Raw genomic sequence first — 10368 nt, 5'->3', positions numbered from 1 at the left:
CAAGAGACTGAGCCGGCAGAAAAGACCCCTCGCCCTTCTAAACGCGTCAAGAAGTTGGCGAAGAAGGGCGACCGGGAAATTCATGTCGTCCCCAGTGACACTACTGGGACGCCTGCTCCTGCCGGCTCTCCAACTGTGCCGGCTACCCCGGCATCTCCAACCCCGAATCCTACAGCCGTCTCCCCGGCCGATCCAATCGTCGCACCTGCTCCAGCTTCGGAGCCGGTCGTGGTACCTGAGGTGGGGAAGTCGACTGCGCCTGCCGAAGCACCCTTGTCTCCAACGGTCGTTTTGGAGGTATAATTCTGCTTCCACTTGCTTCTTTAGGTTTCTGGTCGTAACGCTAAATATTCTCTTTTTGTTCAGGATGTCGAGAGCGAGAGCGACGAGGTCCCGCTGCAGCGCCGTCGTCGACCAGTTAGCTCTCCTCCCGTCCATCCTCCTCCGGTTGTCGAGGTGACTGTTCGACCGCGTTCTCCTGCGGCGGATCGTGGCAAGAGACCGATGGCCGATCCTGAGGCTACGGCCGAATCGCCGATCCATCCGCAGGATGAAGATCCCCCCATTCCTCCACAGGAAGTCTCTTCGGCCTTCGTGAGTCTCGCTTTTTATTGTGCTGATTTTTTTTTTGTGTGGCACATGTTTTTAAAAGATTATTAAATGTCAGGTGCCCGAACATTCATATCACCGGCAATTTTATGCGCCGAGGGGCGTTGTCTATATTTCATGGCCGCCATCGTGGCCATCTAATGTAGATGACCTCCATCGGCCGCGTGAATTGCGTAGCGGTCTAAGGCACTGGGCTCGGCCATTAAGTTCCCTGGGTTCGAGCAATGACCCAGAGGGCATGGCCGAAGTCTCCTCTCGGCAGGTCTAAAACACTTTCCTTTTTTTTTTTTTTGATGCATTATATCACGACGTCTTCTTTCTTTCTCAAAGTTTTCCTTTTACGTGCAGCCGTCGTGGGAAGTGGAGCTTGACGCTCTTCTTCAGAGCACGACAGGTGAGGCCGGTTCCTCTGCAGCTCCGGCCGAATCGGCGGGAGCCACGCCAGCCGAAGTCTTCGTGAAGCTGCACGAAGTCTTGTCTCTGACTGCCTCCCAAGCTCTCCGGTGCAAGGGCCTTGATTCTGTTGGAGAGTGTCTCAATGACCTCGCCAGTGGCGGTCACCTGAGCCCGGAGGGTATCTCATTCCTTACCGATCTCCTGGAGCGGACTCGGCAACACTTTCTCATCTTCGAGCGAGCCTTACAAGCCGAGGACGATTTGAAGGTGGCCAAGGTCGCGCATGAGGCTGGTCGAGTAGAGATGGAGGCTTTCAAGGCAAAGAAAGCAAAGCTGACCGAGTTTGATCTCCAGATTTCTGACCTCCAGCGTCAGATTTCTGACCTTCAACGCCAAAGGTCGGCTGCTGCTTCCGAGCTTGAGAAGGATTTTGAGGCTAACAAGGCTCGGCTGACGGCCTTCGCTGCCGGCGCACGGCGTATCCAGCAACTGCAGTGCAACAAGAAGACGCGGCAGGCTGAGATAATTTTGAGCGAGGCGAAGTGGCTGGAGCTGAAAGCTGCCCTTGAGACTTTCTTCCCTTCGACCCCTTAGGAATTTAATCATTGTATTTGTTCTCTTGTAATAAATCTTTTGTTATCAATACAATGGTTATTTTGCTATCAGTACAATGGTCTTACTCTTGCATTTCCCATGTAATTGGGTAGTACTTCTTTAAAAACTTTCCATTAATCGGCAATTTATGAACTGAACCCGTCCGATCTCTTAGATGATATGCCCCCTTGCCGAGCACTTTGTGAACGATGAATGGCCCTTCCCAATTCGGCGACCACTTACCAAACCTGGGATCTTTAATCCCAACGGGCAACACAGTTTGCCAAACCAATTCTCCTTCGCCGAACGTTTTTTGTCTTACACGCTGATTATACGCTCGCTCGGCAATTTTCTTTTGTGCTATTAACAAGTTAACTGCATCGATTCGACTTTCTTCTAAGTCTTCTAACTCTTGTCGCATCGCTTGACTATATTCAATACTGTACAAATCACTCTGCTCGATTATTCGCAACGAACTTATACTCAATTCGACCGGTAACACGGCGTCGTGTCCATAAGTTAACGCGTAAGGAGTGGTTCCAGTGGCCGACCGGGGTGAAGTTCGGTATGCCCATAATGCTTCACTTAACTTCAAATGCCACAAACCAGGTTTCTCTTTTACCATTTTTTCAAGGATGCCGATCAACACTTTGTTGCTTGCCTCGGCCTGTCCGTTTGCCTGTGGGTAGTAAGGCGTAGATTGCTCGAGTCGGATATTCAATCTTGCCGCGTATTCCCTAAACCTATCGGCCGTAAAAATAGTGCCATTATCAGTTATGATCGTTTCTGGCACGCCGAATCTGGTCACAATATTCTCCTCTACGAAGTTGCATACCTCTTTAGCCGTTAATTCGGCGTATGACCTTGCCTCGACCCACTTAGTGAAATAGTCAGTTGCTACAATTATCCATGCGTGTTTCGCTGCCCCCGATGATGGCGTAATTTTGCCAATTACATCCATTGCCCAACCCCTGAACGGCCATGGCTTAGTAACCGAGTGTAGCAATTCGGCCGGGGCTCTCTGAACGGGTCCATGAATCTGGCATGATACGCATCTCCGCGCATATTCGATGCAATCCTTTAATATATTGGGCCAAAAATAACCATGTCGTCGGAGCAACCAACGCATCTTTCATCCAGATTGGTGCGCTCCGCAAATTCCTTCATGTACCTCGGCCATTACTTGGGCAGCCTCGTGTGGGCCGAGGCACAATAGTAGTAAACCATCTTCGCCCTTGCGATATAATTCATTTTGATACGACACGTAATTCGTCGCGAGCACCTTCGTTCTTCGGTCGTGTTTCCCATTGGGGTTATTGAGGTACCGTAACATCGTCTTTCTCCAATCATCCGGTTCTACTTCGACGGCGCATACTTCTATGGGATCTCCTCGTTCTAACAGGGATGGGAGCGACATCACCCTTGTACGTACTACGTGCGTGCGTTGGAGAGTTTGCTGATTAATCAAAACGGGGTACGAGCGTTGACCCGTGTTCGCAATTTCCATAATTTGACTTAATTTGCCCCCCATGAGTTGTGCTCCGGAGGCGATCTGGGCGAGTTCGTCGGCGTCAGTATTGTGGATACGTGAAATGTGTTCAAATGTGATTTGGTCGAACGACTCGGCCAGGTAAGTGGCGACCATGTGATAGGGAGCTAAAGTACAACTCATGCAACGAAACACGCCGTTCAGTTGGTTAATCACAACTTCGGAATCACCAAGGACGAGAACGCGGGGGGCCCGTAGATCGTGTAAAACATGGAGGCCGATAATGAGGGCTTCATACTCGGCCTGATTATTGGTGCAGCTGAAATCTAACTTGAGAGAAAAACACCATCGGCAGTGGTCAGGCGACTGAATTGCGATGCCGACACCTGCCGAGGTCGAAGTACTGGAACCATCAAAATGCATAGTCCAATGGTTATCGCGTGTGGTGACGAAACCGATGTCGACCTCGCCCCCCTCAAGACCATAAGGGGATGGGTGTTGTGCCAGGAAGTCGGCGAGGGCTTGCCCCTTGACGGCCTTTTGGGGTACATACTGAAGGCTGAACTCGGATAAGGCGAGTGTCCATTTCCCAATTCGGCCTTTGACCATAGGCCGAGTCAGCATGTAACGAATTACGTCGGTTTGTGCGATGACGTGCGTAACTGTGGGGAGCATGTAATGCCGAAGCTTGGATGCGGCGAAAAATAACGCTAAGCAGAGTTTTTCGACAGGGGAATAATTAAGTTCTGGTGAATTCAGGTGGCGGCTAAGGTAAAAGATAGCTTGTTCGCGGCCGACGTTGTTATCTTGTGCGAGTAGGCACCCAATGGATTCAACAGCTGCCGAAATGTACAATTTGAGGGGTTTGTTGCGACAAGGTGGAATGAGCACAGGTGGGGTGGAAAGGGCCACCTTGATTTGCGTAAATGCAGCTTGATGCTCTTCGCGCCATTCAAATCGGTCGGTCTCCTTCAGTTTAAGGAGTGTAGAGAATGCTTTCATTTTACCGGCCGAATTGGCGATGAAACGACGGAGGAAATTGATCTGCCCGAGTAACGACTGAAGCTGCTTCTATGTCATCGGTGGTGGGGCGCTAATGATGGCGCGGGCTTTATTTTCGTCGACCTCGATGCCGCGATGGTGCACCAAAAATCCTAAGAAATTACCGGCCGAAACACCAAAAGCACACTTGGCTGGGTTCATCTTGAGGTTGTTTTTGCGCATGCGAAGGAACGCTTGCCTCAGGTCGTCATGGTGTGTTTGACGACGTTTGGATTTTACGACCACATCATCGATATAAACTTCGACGATTGTACCGATTAAGTCGTGGAAGATCATATTCATGGCTCGTTGGTATGTGGCGCCGGCATTCTTGAGGCCGAAAGGCATGACTACCCATTCGTAAGTACCAAGTGCCCCCGGGCAACGGAAAGCCGTCTTGTGGACGTCAGCTTCGGCGATGAAAATCTGGTTATAACCCGCATGACCGTCCATAAAAGATAGCAGTTCATGATTAGTTGCGGCATCAATTAATAAATCTGAGATCGGCATTGTATATTCATCCTTGGGAGTAGCCAGATTTAGATTACGGAAATCGATGCAAATGCGAAGGGCACCGTTTTTCTTTAATACGGGGACGATATTGGCCAACCATTCGACATACCGAGCGGTCCTAATAAACCCGGCTTTTAGAAGCCGAACTAATTCTTCCTTAATGCCGAGTTGTACTTCGTTTGAAAATCGGCGAGGAGGCTGTCGAAAAGGCTTACACTCCTCCTTGATGCGTAGCTCATGCTCTACAAGGTTTCGGTCGAGGCCTGGCATTTCATGATAACTCCACGCAAAGCAATCTTTAAATTCGTGGAGTAGTTTATGGAGTTCGACCTTCATGGACGGTGGGAGTAACGCACTAATAAACAATGTTCGAGGATCCTCGGCCGTGCCGACGTTCACTTCCTCTAACGGGTCCTTGACTTGAGGTCGATGGTCTTCGAGTTCGGCCGGCGCAGCCTGAACTTTATCGAAAGATAGAACGGGGCCATTATCTGCTTCGGCCAGAAATTCGATTAAATTGACGCCAGAATGTGGTTGCTTGGTAATGGCGTACCAATGGGCCAGCAGACGTTCCATTGTAGATGAAACCGCGGCCTGACGCCGTTCTTGTGTGGTGTGCTCAATCATCGGCATTGATGACCAAGTTCGCCAAGCCAAGTCTCGCCGAATCCTGTTGGACAGTCTCGGCGCCGACCTCAATCACTTTTTGTACTGAAATTCTCGTCGGCCGTCCATCCTCGTTAAGGCCTTGGAGGGTGATGTAGCCGACGTGATCATCATAATAGCGAGCCTGAATCATGTTGGTTTCAAATGGTTGGTTATCGGCTGGGTGAACTATGACCGATTTGCCATCCCAAAAGATGAGGACTTGGTATAATGATGAAGGAATGCAGCTGGTTTGGTGGATCCAGTCGCGGCCAAGTAATGCGTTATAATCCGTCTTGGAATCAATGACAAAGAATGTCGTCATGTGTTGACGACCGGCAATGCTAACTTCCAACGGGAGCACCCCTTTGGTCTGAGATTTGTCACCAACAAAGCTGCTCATAGTGATCCCTGACGAAATGAGTTCATTATCAGAACGACGTAAAGCCTTCATGACGGATATTGGCATAATGTTGACTGTGGCTCCACAATCGACAAATACTTTAGAAATGGGAAATCCTTCGATGTGAGCCGTGACATACAACGGCTTTAGGTGTTGGAGATTAACCGAGGAGGAGCGGGGAAATAGCTCGGCCAAAGCTGCTTTGAGGTTATCTCCACTCTGGTTTTCTCGATCGTCGTCATTTGCGACGAAGTCTACTTGTGTGGCTTCCTCGGCAACTACATCCCCGTCCAAGAAGCTTGACTGGTGGGTACGTGGTTGGAATTCAGCTGGTAGAACGTGTACCATACTAATCTCCATATGTTCGAGGACCGAGGGGTCCATGGGGTCATGGTCGTCGTCTTCCGGAGAACTATCCTCTGTAGCAGTCGTTGGAAATTCCTCGATCAAACTTTTGAGTTCCTCGGTAAGAGCCGGTATCCGAGACGTGGGAACCAAATCGAGTGCGGGTGAGCCATTTCCTTCGGCGATGTGGACTGCCGAAGATTTTCGTTGGTCCTTTGTTACACGGGCTCGTTCTTCATATGCAATACGGGCGTTCCTTGTGTCTAAATAGGTATCCAATCGTGCTATCCGTTTTTCCTCGTCGGTCGTGAGGCCGAAGAGCGATACAGCCGAGAAGACTTCGAAATGATAGCGTAAATGCTGAAGGTCTTCGAGCGAAAAGGGTAATTCGGCGGTGTCGATATCTGTATAAGGATCGACCTCAAAACCAAGGACCCGAGCCTCCCGTATATGTTGAAACCTAGCTTTAATGGCTGGATCAGAAGTTTTCTGGATAATTTGCTCGGCATCAGGGCAAGTTAGCGCTAAGTCGAGGGCTTCCTGACATGCCTTGGGGAGTCCGTACAAGTCATTTGCGGAGTATTTCTTATGAAATTCTCGCATGTATTCCAAGGATGCACCGAGGAACGGAGGGTGTAAGTTGCGCCGTATTTTGATAAGCGGCTCGCGCGGTGGTAACGGAGAAAGTTTCCTTTCGGCCTCTTGTGTAAAGTACTCTAGACGAGCTCTCGTTTCCCCAGGCCGGAGAAGGATCTTAATACGTTTCTCAGCCTCCTCAATGGTGGTTTCGAAACCAGCCTCCGCTACTTTCTTCCCTTCGGCTAACTCGGTCATGATAGTCGGGGTTGGCCGTTCGCTACTATCTTCCACGGCCTTTTTTGGTTGCCATTGATTGGCCGGGCTGGCCTGCGCTTCTTGTCGCCGAGCCATGCAATCTATCCGTTGACGACGACGTTTTTGGGATTTGGACAGTGCCGTATACAAACCAGTCGGAGAATTGTAACTGTACCAGCGTTGATCCGATGTCCTTGGTGGTTTGAAAGTTTTGCGATCGGCTGGTGAGGCCGAACTATTAGCATTGCGCGAGTAATAATCCTCATTGTAGAAAGGTGCGTCGAAATCCAGACGCCGCCTGACCGAGGTCTGGTCTTTCGGCCGTACTTGTGGGCCGAGTCGATCAAACACTTGATGTCGTGGACTTAACCCTGTCGACGATGTTGTAGGGGCCGCGGGTGGTGTTGAAGATGTCTTCCTCCCAGGCTCAACTGGTGTTTTACAGTGGTCACATAACACCTTTGATCCATGAGCCTCGTCGGAACTTGACCTTGTCATAGGCTCATCGGCGGGTGGCCTCGATTGTTCCGCTGGTGGTGCATTCGAAAAGATATCGAGCTGTAGTCTTGTGCGACCATTCCGTTTATGGACATGTTGCACCGGTACGTATCCGGCCTTCCCTTTGTTTTTAGGAAGGTGAGCATCCACCATACCAATCGTCGTCGAAGGGAAAGGATTAACATCGACCGCCATCTTTTCCGGAAATTTCAACTTTCCTTTTTCGATCCAGCTTTGAATTGTGTCCCGGAACACAACACAATTATTGGTTGCATGCTTATTAGAATTATGATACTTGCAGTATATCTTTCCTTTTAATTCGTCGGCCTTAGGGATAGTATGTCCTGGCCGAAGCTTGATGATCTTTGCTGCCAATAACTGATCGAAAATTGCATCAGCTTTGGTGATATCAAAAGTGTATACTTTTGATGACTTGCCCGTTTCCTCGGCGGTCAAACGGGTTTTGGCGTCTTTGGTATTTACTTGCACCAAAGCCTTGCAAACATAAGGTTTGTCTATTATTATCTCGGCCGCGTCCACACTAACATACTGAAGGTCTTCACTTTCGGCCGATGCATAGCTCACCGTGGGGTTCTTATACAACGTCCCCCGGGATGGTGACTTCGATATCTTTTCTTCTCGGAGCAGATAATCATATTGCTCGACATGTTGAGCAAGTTCGTACATATCCCGAATATTTGCCCCCAGAAACTTCTTTTTGTACTCCACGTCTAATCCGCTAAGGGCGATCCTGACGAACTCCACTTCGGGGAGTGGTACTCGGCACCAATTCCTGGCCGACTTAAACCTTGTTAAGTACTCCATTGGAGACTCGTCGGATGCTTGAGCCATCCTGGCCAAGGATGATACGGATATCTCCATCCCTGGCCGATAGAATTGTTCATGGAATTTTTCGACCAACTCTTCCCAACTCTGCACAGAATTGGGTGGAAGATTAATGTACCAGGCGAAAGCTGAACCTGTCAGTGAAAAATTAAACAAACGTAGTTTGTAGAAGTCGCTATTGACGTCTCCACACTGCGCTGTGAACCGAGCCACATGTTCTAATGAGGATAAAGACGACTCCCCGGCAAAGAGGCTGAAATCGGGGATCTTAAATCCTCGTGGGTATTCAAACCTTTCCACATAAGCTGGGTACGGGTGAATGAATTTTGGAAACTTCGGCCCTTTTTTTAGGGCCGAATCAATCATTCTCTGGACTTCGGTCACGTTTATGGAGGCGACTTCTTCTCCCTGGCTTGGTCCCTCAGCTCTATTCCCTGGTCCTCTTCTTTCTAAGGGGACTGGTTGTGGCCGAGCGGACCCTCTCTCGGCTGGTATGGGCACATTCGTCGGGAGCTGCCGCGGTTGGCCGACCTGGCCATCTTCGAAAGCTTTACTGACTAGTAGTTCAAGCATTCTGGTCTGTGTATCGCTATTACTACGTATTGCGTCTAGCAAATCATTCATCTTCTGACCAATCGACTGCTCGACCTGACGATATTGTTCATCCAGTCGTCTCCGAAGGAATGTCCTAGTTGGTGGATCGGAACCTTCTCCACCATCGTCATCACAATCTTCTACAATCCCTTCCATGAACATTCCAGCTGTTTGATTCGGGACTGTGGGGTTGTAAGGTTGTCCGCCGAGACAGACTTCATTCTCCCGGCGTGTTATACTAGTGGCCTCGGGCGGCGCAATTATGATCGGATTTTTTGTAGAATGCAAATCCTGCCCAAGGCCTTGCACTGGCAAGTCAGTTGTTGACTTTCCCATGGTTGTTTTCTGCTTCGTAGACCGTGTCTCAATGGTCATGAACTCCGAAGGTTTAGCACAATGGTCCCACTGGGCGTGCCAAAATGTTGATCCTAAATATTACAAAACCTACGTGGCGCGCAGGCCGAGTAACTAATAAGCTAACTACGTCCTTCGGTCGAATGCGGGGCGTGCCAACTCGCCGGCCGAGCCTGGCCGAGGAGTAAAACTTGTTGATGTAGCTTTGAGCGCGTTGCTGACTTCTTTAACTTGCGATTGCGACCGAGGAAGGAACACTCTCGGTCTCTGGGTTCTACAGCCTGAAGACAAGGCTGCTAATTCTGCGGAGTTCACAAATCGTCCGAGCCCGATTCGGTCACTGTGATTATATTCGTGAGAGTATAAGCACGTCGAATCGAGACCAAGGTGTATGGGCACAGGTACTCGAACGTGATATATGTCTTGATGGTAAACGTAGTTCGGCCGTCGGAGTGCCGAATCCTGAAACTCACCTGTGAGTATCCAATCATAAAACCACTCGGCGACCAGTACGCCGAGCAATGTAATTCGTAACACCTAACTATGCCGAGAAAGCTTAGTAAGGTGACCTCTGCCAACAAAGGTTCGAAAACCTTTCTCGACCGAGACTTGGATAGATAATCGGTCGACCAAGACGCAGTGCTGTTTATCCAAACTGAAGATGCTTCTTGGTCGGCTGATTCTGCGGCAGCAGTACTGTTTATCCAAACTGAAGGTGCTCGCCGGTTGCTTCCACAGTGCTGTTTATCCAAACTGAAGGTGTGTCGGCAGGAAAAAGAAAAGGAAAAAATCTCAAGGTGATTGAGAGGTTTTGCGCAGGGCAATTGTATGCTGAGTTCAAGGTCCTTTTCTGTTGCATGATTTCTTGTATTTATAGTGCCCCATTCCCTGAAACCGACTCCGATTTGGATTGGGAGTCCTTGTCCCAATTCGCCTCTTCCTCGAACAAACCTACTCCTACTGGGATTCTGAATTTTCCTTTTTTCGGGACTTCATTCCTTGCTGGTCGATAATCCTAGTTGCACCAGGACTTTCTCGACCTTTCTATTTATCTGGACTACTTCTGATAGGATTTGGCCGACCATGCCAGCTGGCCCGGGCCTTATTATTCGGCCCATATTACTTGTCATCACCTTGGGCCGAGCGCATCCTGCTACTCGGCCCAGCAATAATAATTTGGGTCCAAACACATTCCCTCACGGTTTTG

General features: G+C 49.5%; 1 pseudogene; it reads right to left on the bottom strand.

Annotated features, from left to right (window-relative positions):
* Positions 1 to 1681: 1681 nt before the first annotated feature.
* On the bottom strand, positions 1682 to 4312 carry LOC148696556 (uncharacterized; annotated as a pseudogene).
* Between the last annotated feature and the right edge of the window lie 6056 nt (positions 4313 to 10368).

This window comes from Pyrus communis, chromosome 5 (assembly GCF_041283825.1).
Source record: "Pyrus communis isolate YQ-2024b chromosome 5, ASM4128382v1, whole genome shotgun sequence".
NCBI classification, from domain to species: domain Eukaryota; kingdom Viridiplantae; phylum Streptophyta; class Magnoliopsida; order Rosales; family Rosaceae; genus Pyrus; species Pyrus communis.
The sequence above is the reverse complement of the archived record's forward strand: the minus strand, read 5'-3'. Positions and strand labels throughout refer to the sequence as shown.